General features: G+C 46.0%; 1 long non-coding RNA gene across 2 annotated transcripts in view; it reads left to right on the top strand.

Moving 5' to 3' along the window:
- The first annotated feature begins 597 nt into the window (after positions 1-597).
- LOC115089701 overlaps positions 598-19,041 on the top strand; it is a 59,976-nt gene continuing 41,532 nt past the window's right edge. Inside the window, exon 1 of one of the 2 annotated variants that reach the window (XR_003856209.1) lies at positions 598-679. This is a non-coding gene — a long non-coding RNA (uncharacterized LOC115089701). Of the gene's footprint in view, positions 680-7,462; positions 7,527-19,041 lie in introns of those variants that run through there. The other variant, XR_003856210.1, reaches the window with a different exon arrangement.

Genomic DNA, 19,041 nt, shown 5'->3' with positions numbered 1-19,041 from the left:
GATCTCATTCTCTGACACATTCTCACATGCTCACTTACAGCTTTACTCCTCTCATTTTCCCACATACACACCCCTGTCACACACATGCTCGCTCACTCACTTCTCTCCCTCTTACACACACACATGCCCACTCACCCTCACACCCATGCTCATTCACACTTTCATTTCTCTTCCTCCTACACAAACACACATTTTCACAGACATGTTCTTTCCTCTCCCTTTGATATACTCCCACCCTCATGCACACAACCATTCACATCTATATACAAACACACACACACACATGCCCCCTCACAGCTATGAACAAACACACATACACAAATACCCCCTTCACTGGCTAACTCTCCCCACAACCTCCTCCTGGGCTTCATAGGAAGACTCCTTCCAACCAATAGCAGAAGAAGCTTCTACGCCTCCCTTCTTCCTGTTCCCACAGGCCAATCATAAGCCTCCTCCCTTCCTGCCCTCCAGCATTGGTCTGCAGGCTCAGGAAGAAGAAAGAGGCCTCTGATTGGTTACAAGGCAGAGACAAGGAAGGCAGCAATTGGCTTGTATAAGCCAATGAGACGCTTTCCTGCTTCACTAGCCGCAGGACACCCGGAGATTACAGCTATTGGCCAGGAGACCGGGCAATTCCATTAGGATTCTGGCGTCTCTGGGTCAAATCCAGAGTTCCCAGGTATTGTAATGTTTTTGTTTTTTCCATTGTTGAAGTGCATACAGAATTTGGCTTGTTGCAGATTCCAGTTTAGTTTGTGTCTGTATGTTTCTTTTTATACAGTACCTTATGGTCTCTTTATTCTGATTTGAGGGTCTATCTGTGTTTTGCATGTGTGAATGTGACTGAAGTGAGTTATTCCATTAGTGTGCAGTTTCTATGTAGGGATCTATAGCAGCTTGGCTTGTTCTGCTTTCCTAATAGGAGGTGTATTACTGTTTTAGGCCTGGTGTAATATTTGTAGTTTTTAACTTTCATGGGTAGGGTTGGTGCTGCTTGAGTGCTGGAGGTTAGTGCTGATTTGATATAGAAATTCTGTTTTTTCATGGCTCTTTGAAGGTCATGTCCATGCATTACAGTAGGCCTAATCCCATATGAGTTCCAAGTGTCTCTTGCTTGTCTGCAGGGTTTTCTGGTTGGCACCACAGCAGTGCATGTACATATAACATACATATTGTAAGTGATATTTTTGCCTCTTAAGACTGCTTTGAATATCCTTTTTCATGTAAAATCTCTTATTTTAAATGCATAATTTTTAATTGTGTGTGAGGAGGATGTGATAGGGTTGGGGGTGCAAGGCTGTAAAGTTTTCCTAAGGGCCTCTAATACCCTTGCACTGGCCATGGACATTGCTCTACAAACATTTAACAGAATCTCCCAACTCGTGGTGTCATCTGTTGTGGTGAGGGGGCAATTTTTCACTTGACCACGGCTCTATTTTTGAAAGCTTGTCCTATTTTTCTTATAATATGGGTTTCCCTTGCAGAGGAATTCAGCCCCCACCATCTGCAGAAGTTTTAAGGAGTCTGGGACATTCAACGGTGTCTCTGAAGAGGAAGGGAGAAGTAGAATATCAAATGCCTATGAATAAACAAGAACCATGGCACCCCTCTGGTGTATAACCTCTTGAAATATCACTGATATTCTGGACAGGATTTGGGTGGTGCCATCCAGGTACCACCAAGGGAATGGAAGAGGTTGGAGAAGCTATAAGAAGTCTCTTCAAGACATCTTGACTAAGGTATGACAAGTTGAGAATTGAAGTGCATCATCTAGCCCAGTCCAAGTGTCATATCCGTTATTTTGGCAGAAAGCTTTAAAACTGCCCCTGAAATTGGGAATGGATCTGGATGAGAAGATTATGTATTACTAGCTTGGTTCAATGTAATTTCCAGATAAGAGCATCACAGGGGTCAAGAGCACAGCTGGGCAGGGTCTTCTGCCTGACCAGCCACCTGGTTATGGTGGCCGGCAGGACTTTGCTGGTGGTTCATCAGGAAACAGGAACTGGCCTGAGGCAGGAACAGGGTGTGGGGCAAGGCAAAACTGGACAAACAAGGACAGGAGGACCACTGGAAGGCCACAGGAGACAGGGAAACAAGGGACGCAGACAGGCAGGAGGGCCACTGGAAGGTCAAACAAGAATGAGGCTGGGAACACCTAGGCAAGGGAGGCCTAAACAGGGAAAGAGCAAGGCAAGGAACAAGAACAAGGATTAGTCAACTGGGACATCTAAATAGAGAAAGAACAAGGATTAGGCCACTGGGAGACCTAAGTTGAGCAAGGCATGGAACAAGGACAAGGATCTCAAGGCAAAGAATATATGGACAAGGAGCCAGAGTGACTCAATGATGAGCCCCTGAGCTGAGAATGAAGGAAAGTTTTATAGGGCTGGCCTTGCTGGATCATGCAGTCTTCAAAGCGGAGGCTAGAGCAGGGCTGAGTGTGGGCCAGTGAGGGCCCCTGCTGGCAGGAGGGCTGCCTAGCAGCCAGTATCGTTACACCAGCAATACAGAGTCGAGGATTGTAAAGACATGTGAAGACTGGACTGTAACTTGATTTTGCCATTCTTCTAAAGTGAACATTCAGTAAAGTTATACGGAAACCTTATAATGGCCTTCACCATGATTTTTACTATACATCACTTGTGAACTTTTAAACAACACCCAGGGCCTTGGAGAAAAATCTTCCCCCCCCCCCCCATAGGGAATCCTGAAGAGATGTGCAAGTCAAAGGAAACAGCAGTATGCGAGAAGCGCCCTTGGACTCCAATGGAGGATATCATACCTGGGTTTCCAGTACGTTCTATTACCTGTAATCCCCGACTAGCAATAGAATCATAGATAGGGAGGACGTAACAATTAATTGTATATATGCTGCCAACAAATAGTGTCTAAAGGTGTTACGTTCTCCTCCTCCAGAGGGGAGGAGTTAGCAATCTGTTATCACTCACTCCGCCAGGAGGGTGGAGTTAGCAATCTGTTCTGCTTTCTTCCTGAAAGGGGGAGGAGTTAGCAATCTGTCATGATCTGCTCCTCCAGAGGGGAGGAATTAGCAATCTGTTATCACTCACTCCGCCAGGAGGGTGGAGTTAGCAATCTGTTCTGCTTTCTTCCTGAAAGGGGGAGGAGTTAGCAATCTGTCATGATCTGCTCCTCCAGAGGGGAGGAGTTAGCTATCTGTAGTGCTTACCCTGCCAGGAGGGCGGAGTTAGTAATCTGTTAGCGAACTGAAGTTAGATGCTTCTGTAAGGGAAAGAGGTAGCAATCGGTTATGGATCAACTCCCCAGGGAAGAGGAGTTGGCAATCTGTTCAATGATACTCTTCTGAGGAGAGGAGCTAACAATAGATATATTGTACTTTGCTACTGAGAGAGCAATTTATCATGCCTCCGCTACAGAGTAGCAATCTGTTATATATATGCTGCTGGCAAGTCCCATAGAAAGACAAGGTAGCTATCTATATAATACTTCCGTGAGCGGTGTTAGTGGTCGGTAGTGGTTGGCTCCCACAGAGTGACAGTAGTGTAAGGAATGACCACTTGGAGGAAATGGTGAATCCCTAGGCCAATGGCAGATGACAGCGCCCCCAGGAGGAGATCCTGAGAGGAACCACCAGCTAGACTAGAATATGAGATAAACACAATAGTTCTTTATTAGACTGGAAGCTGAACCACCAATGGTGGCAGTAGTGAGTCGATGTGTCCGGTAGGGCTGAAGTCCTTCTGATCCTGGAATATAATCTCTGGGTCGCTGAACTGTAGAGAGAGACTAGAAGTAGTGAGTAGACAGGGTATACTGGATACAAGATGGTACACTCACAATAGTAAATGTCTGCAATGGTCTCTATGCCACAGAGAGTCTTCAGTACATTCAGGAACAGGAGCCGTAGGCGAGCACTGGTTCCTATAAACAGTCTGTAATAAGAACTCACAATTGCTGTATATGAAATGGCTTCTAGAGTAGAAGAGAGTCGGTAAAGGATTCTAGGAACATGGGCCCTCGTGCAGCGAATACCGGTTCCTATCTGCAATCTTGCCAATGTAACTCACGATCTCCGTACCTGCGATAACGTCTTGGACAGAAGGGAGTCTTCAGAGCTATAGGAATGTAGGCCCTCATGGAGCGAGTACCGATTCCTATCTACAATAGAACTCACTGTGTTCATGTCTGCGATCGCTTCCAGGCAATGAGGAGTCTTCTGAGTATTCAGGGACGTAGGCCCTCGAGGAGCGAGTACCGGATCCCGTCTTGGCAATCTGAAATCAAGAAGAGAGAGCGGAGCCCCCGTGGAGCGGGTACTCCTGGTAAGTTTGAAAAGGCCGAGCAGTGGAGAAGGGTTCCCCTGGCTGACTCAGATCGTTGTTGCAAGTATCGTGGACTGCCGAAGCAAATCCTGATGGAGTTCCTTGCTAACTCGTTAGAGGTTAGCAAACAAAGACCTTTTAAAGTGAAAATGGATGACATCAGTACGGGGGAACGCCCCCGAGGTTCGCGCCCTTGCTGGTACAAAGTCTGGAGTGTGTGTGTACACATGCGCCCTTACGTCATCAGGAACATGGCGGATCCATAGCGTCAAGCCAGCCCGGGGACACCAGGACCAAGAGGCAGGGAGAAGCTGCGGCTGCATCTGTCCGTCAGAGCCGAAGGGAGACGCTCCCAAAGTAGAGAGGGTGGAGCAAGGGTGAGAAGAGGCACAAACACAACAAAAGGGATGTATATATTATTCAAATCTTTTGAAACTACATTCTTTGAAAAACTATGTATATGAGTTTATTACTTGAGAAATATTCTGTATAGAGAAAGATATGTGAAACTTCAAAAACTAGAAGAAAAAAAAATCTCCAGAAAGAGATTGCTTAAAACCTCTGCCGGGGGGGGGGGGGGCGGGCATCTTTTACTGTTCCTTCTCCAGGGAACGTGAGAGCTCCTAACATACTGCCAGTCTTTTAATGACATTTACACCAAAAGGCCGGTTTAAAGCTGGAGTTTGGAATGAAATGTGATGATGTCATAGCGCTCACCTGCGGCCCCAGAATATGACATCACTACTGCAGCAATCTGAGACAATGCGAGTTTCTGCTTGTGTCTGGAAAAACGCATCAACTAAAGGATGGCTTTCAAGACAGACGCCAGAGGAGTGCCAGGCGACAGAGATATGCTAGGTTGAAAAGGAGCAGGCCGGAGCCCTAGCAGGCTCTTCATCTGAATCAGTGAGCATGGGAAGGCCCTAGGGTTGGAGCACAGTCTGATTGTGTGGGTCAGTACTTCACAAAAAAAAAACCCAAACCTGTATAGACGGACATTCCCGCCGGCACGCCGTGTGGTCGGTGAAGCCCACGCTCCCAGCCAAACGGTGGAAAACTCCCGACTTTCTTGAAAGATCAGCAGCTCAGCGTTGTCACGGAAATGACTGAAAATGACTCAGTTGTGCAAGTGCTAAGACTGCGATTCCTGCTTTGGGCTCACTGCAGGCACCAGTGCAGAAGAAGGAAAGTTTTTGAAGGCAATTTTCAAAGGCTATTAACCCAGGAAAACGTATGTGTGGCAGCAGGGGGGGGGGGGGTGCGGTAACAGGCATTCATACCTCTGCATTCACAGCAGATATCCCCAGGGGCATGTTTAGGTTAGGGGAGGGAAATAACACACCTTGATGGCATTTTTAAATCTCCGTGCGTTGTCAAGGGAAAAAGCACCTGTGGGAAAAAAGCATATGCAAACTTCTGCTGGTACCTCACACCCACCCACCCCCCCCCCCCCGGGGCAGTTTTAGAGGTAAAGCATGCTTGTACTTTCCCTTTGAAAACTGGTGCAAAGCTCACGGGGAAAAAAGTACCTGAGGGCCCTGCATCTGTGCGGGTAGTTTTCAAAATCAGTGACGTACTAAAGGTGGGGGGAAGGTCTGCCCCGGGTGATAACAGAGGGAGTGGTGCCATTACCGCAGTCCTGCGGCAGCGCGGAGAAATAACGTGTTAGCAGGGTTCCTACTCCCCGGCCTTTCCCCAGAGCCAGCAGCAGATGAAGAGGCCCTGCTCTGAGCAAGCTGCCGAAGAAGAGGTCCAAAATGTGTGAGAGAGAGCAAGAGATTGGCCCTGTGAGTCCCTGTGTATGAGAGGGTGTGTGTGTGTGTATGTGAGTGTATGAGAGGGTGATTGTGTGGGTGAGGGTGTCTTTGTGTGTGTGTCTGTGTATGAGAGGTTGCCTGTGTGTATGAGAGGGGGTGTGTGTGCATGGATGTGTATGAGTCTATGAGAGGGTGTGTTTGTGTATTTGAGAGGGCGTCTGTGTGTGTGTGAGGGTGTCTGTGTGTGAGAGAGGGTGCCTGTATGGATTTCTGTAAGAGCATGCCTGTACCTGCACGGGTATCTGTAAGAGAATGCCTGTGCATGTATGAGAGAGTGCCTGTATATATGTGTGTGTGAAAGGGGTTAAAGTTTGTGCGATCTCCTCCAATCCAGAACAATCACAGGATGACTAGAAATCTAAAGTGCCCAGATAATGGCGAGTGAGAGATTTTGTTTTTTTATCCTTGTTAGTTTTAATTATTAAATGTGATGGCTTATTTTGAAATATTTTATTAGTGTTTGGTAATTCTATTCATCAGCAGTTTTCATATGTATGTTTTTTTTTAGTATGGTTTTACTATTCTGATTGATTTATATTTCTTGATTGTATTGTTTTGAGGAATAGTGATATTCTGCTTTTCCATTATAGCATTGCATACAGAATCTGGCTTGTTGTGGTTTCCAGTTCAGTTTTTGTCTGCATGCATGTGTGTGTGTATGTGTGAGTGTATGTGTGTGTGAAAAAGAGAGAGGGAGCGTATTGTGTGTGTGTATGTGCATGCGTGTCCCCAGTCTATGACAATCTTAGGATGGCAAATATGGGGAGCTGGAGATTTTTAAAATCCTTATTAGTTTTACTTATTGGGTGTTATTTGATGTGTCTGCTGTTTCGAAATATTTTATTGATGTTTAGGATATTTTAAAAAATCTATGTGGGGAGTGGGTGCCAAAGGAAGTATGCTCCCCCGGTGCCAAATACTTTAGGTATGCCACTGCTAAAAACTGCGCCATTGTTTTGCCTGCAGACCTTTATGCAGGACAAGAGGACATGCAGCTTCTAGAAAGCAGAGAATTTGCCAACTGGCACATTAATGCCAAAGAGTTTTCGCAATCCAGCAATCACTTTCATCGTATGCTTTGCACTCGCTGAAGGTCCAGTAATGCACTGAGCAATGCCGGTCACCGAGGCAGTGCCCGGTTTGAAGCAGCAGAGGGCGCAGGAGTGTTATTCTGCCTTCACTTTTCTACAATAGTGGGATAAAAAAATTATCAGGAAAAAAAAAAGGGGGAGGTGGGGGGACATCACAGACTGAATGGCGAGTTTGAAGAAAAAAAAAAAAAAAGTCCCACAACTACTAGTTAGTGACTTAAGGAATACGGCAGCTCAGGGGATGGGGCGCGTTTGGCTTGACACTTTCGATAAAGGAGAAATGTATCCCCCGAGAAAAACCTTTCACCACTCGGGTAAGCATTCACCAGCCAGCAGTGAGAGTCCGAACTTTCCCGCCCGCCGCGAGCGCCGTCGCGTGCGCCGTCCTTCCCAGCGGGTTCCGCACCCGGGGCAGAGGCTCTAGAATGTTCACCCGTCTTAGTGATTTCTTTCATTTCGTTGTGGCGTCTTCACGTCAAACGTTCCCGGTGAGCCCGGTAACTGGGCCCCGTGCATCTTTGAAATGGAAATAACCCTTGATGTGTTTGTTTCTCTTTTAAATCCGAACGGTGATCAGCACAAATTAGCTTTAAACCAGAAATCTAATGTGTGCGAAAGCTCCTGTGCAAAATCACGTCGAGCTGGAATGCTTTTTACCGCGGAGCCTGATGGAAGAGAATGAACCTCCAGGTTTCTGCTAATAAACAAAATTAAAATCCGTCATTGTTGTGCCACCTGCTTCCAGTTCTTAACTTAATTTTGCATTTCGTTAATATCGACGCAAATATCCCAGCCATTAGAAGTAATAAAAAAAAAGTAATAAAAGTACTGGGAAGCATTTTTTTTCCCTGAGAACATTTTAGCAGGGCTCAGTAGGCCGTACCTTAAAACTACTATAAAAATAAGCCAGCTTTTCAGTGGGGGGGGATGGGCGGCAATGACTTTAAAGATGACTTGCAGGTGACTAGGAAGCAGGGAATGCTGTAGAAATCCGCATGCAGCTCCATGTGAAACATAACTGACTCCTGTGGGGAACTGGAAACATTTTTAGGGGCATGCACAATTGGCGCCCCCCCGTTTCCTCATGCTTCTAAGAAGATTTCACTCCCAGAATCTGTCCTGTTAGGGGTTTCTATGCTGTGTGGTTTTATTCGCAACAGGAAGTGAGGATGGGGGCGGGGAACCATTTCCCCTCCGGTCTTGCCCAGTCATCACAGCAGGAATCCTTGGGCAGGGGCCACATCTGCAGCAGGGGAATTGGAACTGTTTTCATAGTAGGGGCGCAGAAAATGTGCAACCTCAAAATCTTTGATTTGCTTTTTGTTTTCGGGGCTTTTTTTCCCCCAAAAAAATACATTACAAAAAAATATGAACCAATTAAAAAAAAACCACACAACAAAAAAATGGCCTACTGTTGCCCTCAACCATTTTCCTGCCCTGCTACAATTTAACCTGGGGCCTCCTTGGGCCCCTCTAACTTCCACTTCTGACCCAGAAGAATAATAAAGCCTAGGTCCATGACACCTCCCTCCGTTCAGATTTTCTGGAGTTGTGAAGCTCCCACCCTAGCCTCCACTTAACCCCTTTCTGGATCCTTCTTGAATCCTAAAGGGTGGGATCGACGCCTACTCAACGCCAACCCTGGGTCCGGAAGTTTAAAACTCATACCGTCTGCCGGGAGGATGGCACCAACGTGTGATGTAGCTTAGGTGCCTTCCTCCAGTGCATCTGGCACCATTTTATTTTATTTTATTTATTTATTTAAGGTTTTTCTATACCGGCATTCATGATAAGATCATATCATGCCGGTTTACATATAACAGGGGGTGCAAAAACTGTTCTTTTAACAAGTGCGACGGAAGCAAAAGTTACAATAAAACAAGGTTGTAGAACTGGGAGAGGAAGGAGATAAGGATAGTAGCGTAAAAATTTACAGAGGTAACTTATTTACATTGTGCAGTGATGTCTCTTTATGGATATTAACATTGTGCAGTGAGGTCTCTCAATGGATATTTGACTCCGGAAAGGCTTGCCTGAATAGCCAAGCCTTTGCCTTGCCTTGCCTTTGCCTTGCCAAGCCTTGCCTGAATAGCCAAGCCATTTTCTCATAGGGCCACACATGGACATGGCTGCTGGCCACACTGGAGAATGGCTCGGAAGTTAAGTCACTTTGGTTGACGCCTCAAGGCAGATGGCATCATTCGTTCCCAGGGTGGGACTGGGCTTTGCTCCCGCTCTTAAAGATCTAAGCATGTACACCCTACAGGAAAGGAGATAGGGGAGATATGACAGAGACATTCAAATATCTCAAAGGTTTCCATGCACTGGAGTGGAGAGTCTTTTTCAGTGGAAAGGAGTCTCATCATGAGATGAGGTTGAAATGGGATAGGCTCAGGAATAATCTCAGGAAATATTACATTACAGGGAGGGTGGTGGATGCGTGGAACGGCCTCCCAGTGGAAGTGGTGGAGACAAAAACCAGTATCTGACTTCAAGAAAGCCTGGGATGAATACCGAGGATCTCAGGGGAAGTGATGGGAATTGTGGTGCTGGATTTGGTTGGACAGATAGGCAGACTGGATGGGCCATGCGGTCTTTTTCTGCCGTCACATTTCTATGTTTCTTTAGGATTCGAGATGCACCAGAAAGAGGGTAATTGGGGTCTAGAGTGGGAGCTCCCCAGCCCTGGTAAATTTGAATGGGGGAGGGACCCAACTAGGCATAGGCTTGGGCTCGATTAATTTTCTGGACCTTAAGTGTGAGTCAGAGGGGCCCCAGCTGGACACGGATTGTGTCATAGCAGGGTTGTTGAAGTCCACAGGAGGCCTTTTTTTTTTTTTTTTTTTTTTTTAAATGACATAATTATGACAATACCTGTAAGTATTTGTAGAATATTATTTTTGGTTCGTTCCAATCATAATAAACTGAAAATGGCCTCATTTGATTCATTGAAAACAAATGCACATTCCATTTCATTTATTAAAACTGAATATCCCGCTTGATAGAACATGTTACCCAAGCGGCAATACATGAAGCCCAGGGCTCCTTGCCTCAGGGGCCCCGGGCTTAGTCAGTGCAGTTTTGTGTCCCCAAAATACAGGGCATTCTCAACCAGACAGGAGCTTGTGTGTCAAATAGCAGCAATTAGTTTGGTCCAAAGTTTGCCTGCCTTTTAAGACTCTCTTTTTTTTTTAATGTAAATCTATCCCAGCATATTATCTAAGAGGGAGCATCTAACCCAGAAACTCTAGCTATGGAAACATAGCATCTTTAGTTTAAATGGTGTTTTATTTTCATGTTGACACTTTAGATTCCATGGCAGAGAACCAACCCTAGTACATCTCGTTTTGTAGGGATCTAAGGTAAGAGTGGCTGCAGTTGCTGAGCGCTTGGTTCGGACAATAATCTGTTCTCTTGAGCTCTGTGTGTGTGGGGGGCTGAACGTTTCTGCTACCTCCATGCAAACATCGGCAGTGGGGCAGATTAATACCGGGGTCCAGCAGAAAACTGTTTTGGACCAATGTATAATGGAAGCCTGCACCCCAAGTATTGATACCCACGGCCGTTAGGCGTAGCTGTTGGACGTCGGCTGTGATTCTTCCCCTGGGGCCCATGACCGCTGCTGCCACAGCATCTGCAGCTTCTTCGGAGGAGCTAGAACCTGTACCTGGGAATCAAACCTGGGTTTCCTTCACCACACTGCTGCTGATTATTGGGCGGTCGGTAATTTTATTTTATTTTTTTTAATTCATTCTGCCCTTTCCAGCGATAAGACAGGAAGAAAATTACAAATGTTGAAAAATATAGGAACGGTAACTTTTTTTTTCAAACGAGCACAAAGGGTGCACGTTGACGGCACGCGTCCAGGATCGCAGCTGTTTTATAAACATGCACACGCGCACGCGTGTTATAAAATACACTGGACGCGCACAAGTGTGCCCAATTTTAAATGGGTGCGTGGCTAGGCACATCGATCCCGATTCTACCGTGTAAGTCGGCATTTTATAACGGGCGCGCATCCAAGCTGCTGCTAGTTTCACCAATTTGCCCAGTTAAGAGCTTAGGCCCTCCAAACCCCCCTGGTTTAATAGCCTGTTCTCCCCCCAGTTACCCCACATGGATAGTTTTATGTATTAAGTTACACTTCCTCCATAGCAGACATAAACCTCCGTGGCACGGGACCTGGGCGTGTGCCCAGCTGTATAAGCACTTACCCGCACATCTCTTGGCCTTGCCCAGGAACCTTCGCGCCTCATCCAGGCCACATCGCTTTCTGAAATCCGAGTGAGATGTACGCGCTTGTTGCTTTTGCTGCCCGGGGGAGGCCCGCGAGCGGCTCGCTCCCCCCCCCCGACGCTGTTGGTGAAGCCTCGGCCCAAGTGCCTCGACTCCTGCCGCCGCCTCTCTGTCCTCGGTGCGGCCTAGAAGGAACCCCCCCGACGCTGCTGCACCACCGCTCACCCCGCGGCGCTTTGTCTGCCACCGTCACGGTCTCCTCTTTGCGGCCTGGATGCCGCCAGCGCTGACTCTCTTCGTGACTCAGTGCCGCTGCACGCCGCCTCGTCCGATGTTCTAGGCGCCCGCTCGCCCCTGCCTGCGATTTATAAAGAGCCCGCGGCGGGGAAAAGCCCTGCGGCCCTCTTTGATGACATCGTGGCCTCTTCATGTCTTCAGCCTTATGAAAAGGTTTCGGTTCAGGGGGGGCCCTCGCAGAGACCTTCATGGTAGTCCATGGCTCTTCTTCTTCCTTCAGGGTCTTCCGTGGTCAAGTTCCTGTCTTGATGGTCTTCACGTTCTTGCTCTCTCATACACACACATATATGTACATATAGAAACATTGAAATGACGACAGAAAAGGACCAAACGGTCCCTCCAGTCTGCCCAGCAAGCTTGTGGTAGCATCAAAAGGATCAGACTTATTGGTTAAGGGTATTAACAGCTGAATCAGCAAGTTACCCCACGTACACGCCTATAGCCGGTTTTATATCATGCGCCTATATACGCGCATATGTTATAAAATGACCAAGTCTCTGGGCGCGAGCTGGCATAATGGCATACGTCCGTGGCATACGTCCGTGCAGCTGTCTTAAAGTTACCATTACAGAATATAGCAAATTAAAAGCTTCATTACTCTTCATTTTTCGAAGATACTAGATAACTACACATCAGAGGAGTTTCAAAGGTTGCACTCTTATATATAAGAAGTGCTATATGCAGTAAATAAAAGTTACATAGAAATATCTATATTATATTTTCATTACAAAATAATATCTCAAAGCTCAGACCTCAGAAATAAAGCAGCTGGGATGGGTTTTTTTTTTTTGTTTTGATTTTTTTTTCTGATGGTGCTGTAATTTGACTCGATAACATGGAAACTGCTTCAGAAAAAAATAACATTTATTGAAAGAAAATAATGTAGGCCCTGTCCCAACTTCTTCTGGTCTGCGGAGACTCACACATATGGGAGGTCATGGGCCAGAACTCGAACCCGTACTCCTGGTTTCTTCCTGCACAGGGAGGAAAGGGTCAAATTTTCAAAGCCCTTAAGGGATCTGTTTTTCTACCCGGAGTTCCTCTGCACACTGCCCAGTAAAATGATTACAAAAATATATTCTCCACACTGCCGGAGATATGCAAAACTAAAATCTTTCCGTGACGCCGGACGGTCTCTGGTCAGCTTTCTGCCTTGGTCACCATTACTTTGGGTATTCAGCATTTGTTGTCCTGAGAAACTAGTGTTTCCAATTTGGACGCTTCTGTCTCTCAAATTTAAAGAATTCCAAGTTAACAAATTGCGGATTTAACATCTGTTTCGCGGAGGCTTGAAAATATGGAACATTTTTTCTAAGAATTTGAACTTGGGCGTTTTTTTAAACTTTCTTCAAACTCCAGTGCTTTCTCCTATTGAGGTGTTTAAATCGTATATGAAGGATGTGTTACAGATTTCTCAATCAGTGTTGGTACCTACCATTAGCTAAGAAGAATAACAGATAGAGAACAGCAGAATACTCCCCTGGATTTGTCCAATTTTTTTTTTGCTTCACAAACTTTCTTCAGAGCTACCTTGCTGATCTCGTTTTGTGTTTTTGCGGGACAGAAATCATATTCTTCGTCTATCTTTTTTCTTCGCCGGGAGGCTTTGTGTACGGGACAAAAGATTTGGATACATCCAGACTTGGCTGGGGCAACGCCGGAAGGCAAGAGGACGTTTCCGGCGATGAGGTCTGAGGCCACTTCACTGGGGGCTTCCTCCTCTACTGCGAATGTTTGGTCCCTTTTGAAATCTGTTAGATATGTTTTTCTTTGATCCCCATGCTGCCGAGGGACTACACGGCCGCCAGATGTAAAGCTGTCTCGCCGCCCCAGGGCTGAAGTAAGTTTCGAGGTAAAAAAAAAAACCCCAAAGTAAAAGGTAGGGGGGAAAGGGGAGGAAAGGGAAAGTGGGGAGGGGGGTAGGAAAGTTCCCTCCCAGGCCGCTCCAATTTTGGAGCGGCCTGGGAGGGAACGGGGGAAGGCGGCACGGGCTCGGCGTGCACAGGGGCGGATTTTAAAAGGGTTACGGGCGTATATTATGCGCATAACCCCGAAAGCCTGCTCCTGCGCGTCGCCTGGCCTATTTTGCATAGGCCAGGCGACGCGCGCAAGCCCCGGGACGCATGTAAGTCCTGGGGCTTGAAAAGATGGGTGAGCCGTGGGCGTGGCCAGAGGCCTCTCCACTGCCGCTGGCTCCGGGGATCGCGCGCCGGCACTTGGCTGCCACGCGCAACCTACGCCTGCCCAGAGGCAGGCATAAATAAAATAAAAATAAAGATAGGGGGGGATTTAGGTAGGGCTGGGGGGGTGGGTTAGATGGGGGAAGGTGGGGGCGGAAGTAAGGAACGGGGAAAGCCATTGGGGCTCCCCTAGGGCTCGGCGCGCGCAAGGTGCACAAGTGTGCACCCCCTTGTGCGCGCGCCGACCCCGGATTTTATAACATGCGCAAGTTATAAAATCGGGTGTACGTGTGTCCGCGCCGGGTAGCGTGCACACGTGTCCACCCGCGCGCAACCTTTTAAAATCTACCCCTTGCGTGTTGGCTCTCCGTGAGATGGCTGTTATGGTCAGGGTATTTTTTTTTTTTTCTAATTTTTGTAGTTTCTTTGCTCTAAGACCTTTTTCCTCTCCCCCGCCCAGTATTTTGAAGTCTTTTGTTATCGTATTCTTTGTGCATTTCCTAAGTTTGCATAACCTCTGTCTTCTTTTCAGATATGTATATATTTGAATTATTGCTTACATTCAAATAAAAATAAAGTATTAAACACAAAAAACTAAAATCCTTTTACTATAGACTTGATTTACAGGCGCACAAAAGTCAAAGCAGATAGCTTGGCATGCACTGTATGCAAATCTATCTCATGCATATTCATTGTGAATATCTGGAAGACCCTGTGGCTCTCAAGGCCCGGAGTTGGCCACCCCTGATTTAGTGAACAATCAGTACAGAAACATTATTTTCATTAAACATCACAGTGTTAGTCAATAGCAAAGCTGCACACCCTGACAAGGAGGTACTCTGGGTCAAGGTTAGCCTCTCTGAGTACGTCCCCTGTACCTGCTCCTCTGGATGCCACTGGATCCCTCCGATTTCCGGTAAAGAAAAGCAGACGAGCGTTTGGCTGATTCCTCTCTTTTCAGACAGCAACACATGGGCCCTTTACGCCGTCAGGCAGTCCCTCCTCTGAATACCACAAAGGGAAAAATTCCTCCTCCACATCTCCAAAGAAATCCTTCTTAGAATGAAGGGTATGGGGCTCGCTCCCCTCCTCTCCCCCTTCTTAGAAACTTTGTCCTTTTTATCTTCACCGGCATCTCAGGAATGCACTCTTGGGCCCCAGGAGGAAAGCTCCCTAATTTCTGAAGGCCTTTGAACTCTGACCTTGGGCCACCGCTACCTTCCCACCATGGGAGGCGCCCTGTAACTGAGAGTTACCCCCCGAAGCAGTTCTCCCTCTGGAGAGGCAGACCTGAAGAGCCCCGAACCATGAAGGCACAGGAGATTCGTTAAACTCGTGACACCTCCCACTGGGGAGGGTCGGACCTCCTCCACCACTCCTGCTCTGCTCCGACATCACGTTCGGATGTCGGTGGGGTCACCGATGCATAATCGTAAGGCATTGTTCTGGGATCCCCCTGAGAAGTATTTATTAGTTTAGCTTTTTAAAACTTCTGTTTGAAAAATTCGTTTTCACCTTGGCTAAACAGGTAAGGACTGACTTTTATTTATTAATTATTTGGATGTATTGCCCATCTCTTTGAATAAGAGATTCACCCAAAGCGGAGCTAGCATTCCTAGTGTTCGTGCAAATAAAGAAGAAAAATTAGAAAGTTAAAGTTAATTCATTTGTATGACAGGCAATCACCCTACTTACCAAAATCGTCCTGTACACATTGCAAAATTCAGAGAGTTCAAGTGAAAAAAAAAGATACCATGAGAGATTTTTCCCTGCTACTAACTTTCAGAGAGCACAGCGCGCTCTGCTTCATGTGTGGCGGAGCTCTTGTTTCTCTGCAGAGACCGGCCGATGCCCCACTAGGTATGCAAATGATCTTCCTAGGACACTCGCAGCATCAACTTTGACCTGTAGCATTTCCCCGCCTCAAAACTGCTGTCACGCCCTTTGGAGAATGTATAGGGGAAAAAAAAATTATCTTTGGCACTTTTTGCATAAGTATATTTTACCATGTGTCTGGCCTTAAAAACCGCAAAATAAAAATCTTTATTAGTGCAGTGGTGATATGAACTCACCAAAACCAACATGCTCACAGACTAAATTGTGAATTTTGTTTTTGTGGTGTCATCATTATTATTTTGAGGAGAGAATAAAATAAATGTTTTATTTCTTGAAACATCCCGTTAACATTTTAGATCATATCTATATCGTTAAATTAGGACCATCATTTTACGAGTCCCAAGTAAGGTCACCCATGAAAACAAATTAGATGAAGACATACATGCAACTACTTCAACTCATTATTCCATGTTAACATATGTAAATCAAAACTTGAGCACAAGACAGCAGAGCCTCCTAATATAGGGGAAAAAACCATTCTGTTCCCAAATTACATAGCCAAGCTATATATTTTTTTAAAAGAAAGCATGTACAGCCTTTGAATTACATTATATACTCGTACACACCTATAAGTGCAGTGTGTAAAGTGCCATAAAAGTCTATGGAGGTAATCATTCAAAGAGTTATGGGGCAAATTTTAAAAGCGTTGCTCATGCTAAAAGCCCACGCAAAAGCCACGCATATTTTAAAAGCCGGTAATTACGTGCGTATATGCGCGTGCTCAAGCAGGCTGAAAGGGGGCGGGGCCTGTGTGGGACATGGGCGTTCCGGGGCGGGGCCGACAATTAAGGGTGGAAGTCCATATTTCAAATGTTTACATCTCCTGATGAGGTGTAAGTCTACCCAGTGAGGGTTCTGGGGGGAGACTACAGACTGAAGAACCAGATTTTTTAAAATCCGCTTCTCTGCGTGCGTTAAAGCCAACAAAGTCGTAAGGAAGATACGCGAACTATGTTTGCTCAAGTAACCTCTTAAAATTAGGAGCATACATGCGCTTCGTAGATGTATTTTAAATCATATGCATGTAAATGCACGCATGATGCTCACGTGCCCATACGCGAAAGTATGGGCGCCCACGAGCTTGTTTTAAAGTTACTGTCCCTGTGCATAAGTAGCCCGTGTTCCCGTAATTGCTATTTTATAAAAGTCGAAAGTACATATGTACTTTACGCTTTGCGCGCACATATACGTACCTAAAAAAAGGCGCGGTCTAGGGGCACTGGTCGATGCACATACGAACATGTGTGCCTGCACACCGGTTTGAATGTTACCATCATATTTTTTTAATTTAAAAGTTATATATCATCATTGTTGTGACTAATTAGCACATTGTGACACCTTATTTATAACACAGTTTTTGGTTTAATCAACGTGATTTATCATCTGGTAAAAACGTCTCTTTTCCTGTCTAAGGGCAACAATGTGATATTCTGCCTTTTTAGCAAAGTTATCTTTCTTGCTTTCGTTTGGAAACGTTTTGAAAGATAAATGATTTGCCCAGGTCATTCATAATTTTAGGCACTGGGCACTATGATCCTGTAGAGGTTGCTATTGCCTCCATCGGATCAATCCCTCTCTTGAGTTGGAGCCACTGCTCTTACTAATGAGCAGTGCAAATATAGGAGTGGCTTTTTTTTTTTTTTTGCATGAGCTTATCGGGTACCGTTTTGGCTGTGAAGCAGAAAGGAGGAGCACTCCCTCCTGCTGCCTGCTCCCCCAACGTTCGATTGGGAGAACTCCAGTGGTCTAACCAGGGGGATCAGTCTTGGAGTGCTGCAGTGCTGTCTCAGGTACATTAGCTTGCTGAGGCCACCAAACCAAACTTAACTACATCTCCAAATGTGTTCCTAAGTTTTGTCTGTCCTGGCAGATTAATGCAAGTCTGTGTTAACACAATTTGTGCTAACTGCATATGAATATTAATGAATTGTAGTTCATTTAAATATACTTCACGTTATGGCAGGATAACACAAGCACTTTTGAATACATTTTCAAAGGGCTATGCGCATAAAAACCAGAGTTTATGCTCATGGTCGGGGTTTGAGCGCACAGCGCACATTTTACAATGGGCCCGGTCACGTGCATAAACCCCGGTACGCGCAGAAGTGCCAGCCAAGGGAACAGGGATGGTCCGGGGGGCCTAGTATGGACAGGGTGGGCCGGGACAGCACCATTAGCTGCTGTCCCAGGGAAGCTCGCGCCAGGAACCAGATTATGCCTGCTCCGGAGAATCAGTAAGTAACAAAATAAAAAAATTAGGGATAGGTAGGGTTAGGTTAAGGGTCGGGGGGGAGAGGGGAAGAGGTAGGAAGAGTAGGGTTAGGGATAGGAAAGTTCCCTTCCAGTCTTCTCTTATTTGAAGCAGACTGGGAGGGAACTGGGAGAGGCCTGATTGCGTCGCTGCACGTAGATTACAAAACCCCCCACCTGTTCGTGCGAGTCGTGGACTTTAAAATCAGGCGTGCATGTGCATGCGGCCATTGGATTTTATAACGTGTGCACTGGCGCACGCGTGTTATAAAATTGGCGCGTCCATGTGCACGCGCTGGGAACCGTGCGCACGTGAACATGCGCATGGGCTTTTTAAAATCGACCCCCATAATGTGGTAAGGCTGCTTTAACACATATTAAAGTCCTTTTTTAAATAGGCTCCAAATATCTAAACTGAGACTGCGGTGCTACGAGCATCCATATATCATCCCCCAGCTCATATTTATGACTTTGATCAGGTTTACCAAAAAATTGTATCTCTCAGCCATGTTTTCATTCAGCTAATTAATCCCATCAATTAGTCAACCAAAGTAGCAATATTTCTTAAAAGATATGACTAGAGCACTTGGACATTGAGTACATTTAATCTTTGGATATATTTTCCAAATGAAGTAGGGTTGAAGCCAACTCCTTGAACTACCGTAGTTCTTAATACCGACACTTCCATATAGAAGACTTGCTGCATCAACCTGTATCACCCTGCTGGCTGTCCAAAATTGATCTTACAGCCTAGAGAAGCTGTCTAGCCTTTCTGCCACTACAGAGAGTAAGAGCATAACGTTTCCAACTAGGCTGGCGCCGGAAGTAAAAGGGAGGAAAACAGTCTGAGACTGATGACATTCACCCCAGCCACATGTATCCAAAAACATCTGAAAATAAAGAGATGGAAGTATTTAACTCCTCAAACTAAGGAGTTTCTATTCTGTAACAACTCTTATTTTCATTTGGA

The sequence above is a fragment of the Rhinatrema bivittatum genome, chromosome 4 (genome assembly GCF_901001135.1).
Source record: "Rhinatrema bivittatum chromosome 4, aRhiBiv1.1, whole genome shotgun sequence".
NCBI lineage: Eukaryota > Metazoa > Chordata > Amphibia > Gymnophiona > Rhinatrematidae > Rhinatrema > Rhinatrema bivittatum.
The sequence above is the reverse complement of the archived record's forward strand: the minus strand, read 5'-3'. Positions and strand labels throughout refer to the sequence as shown.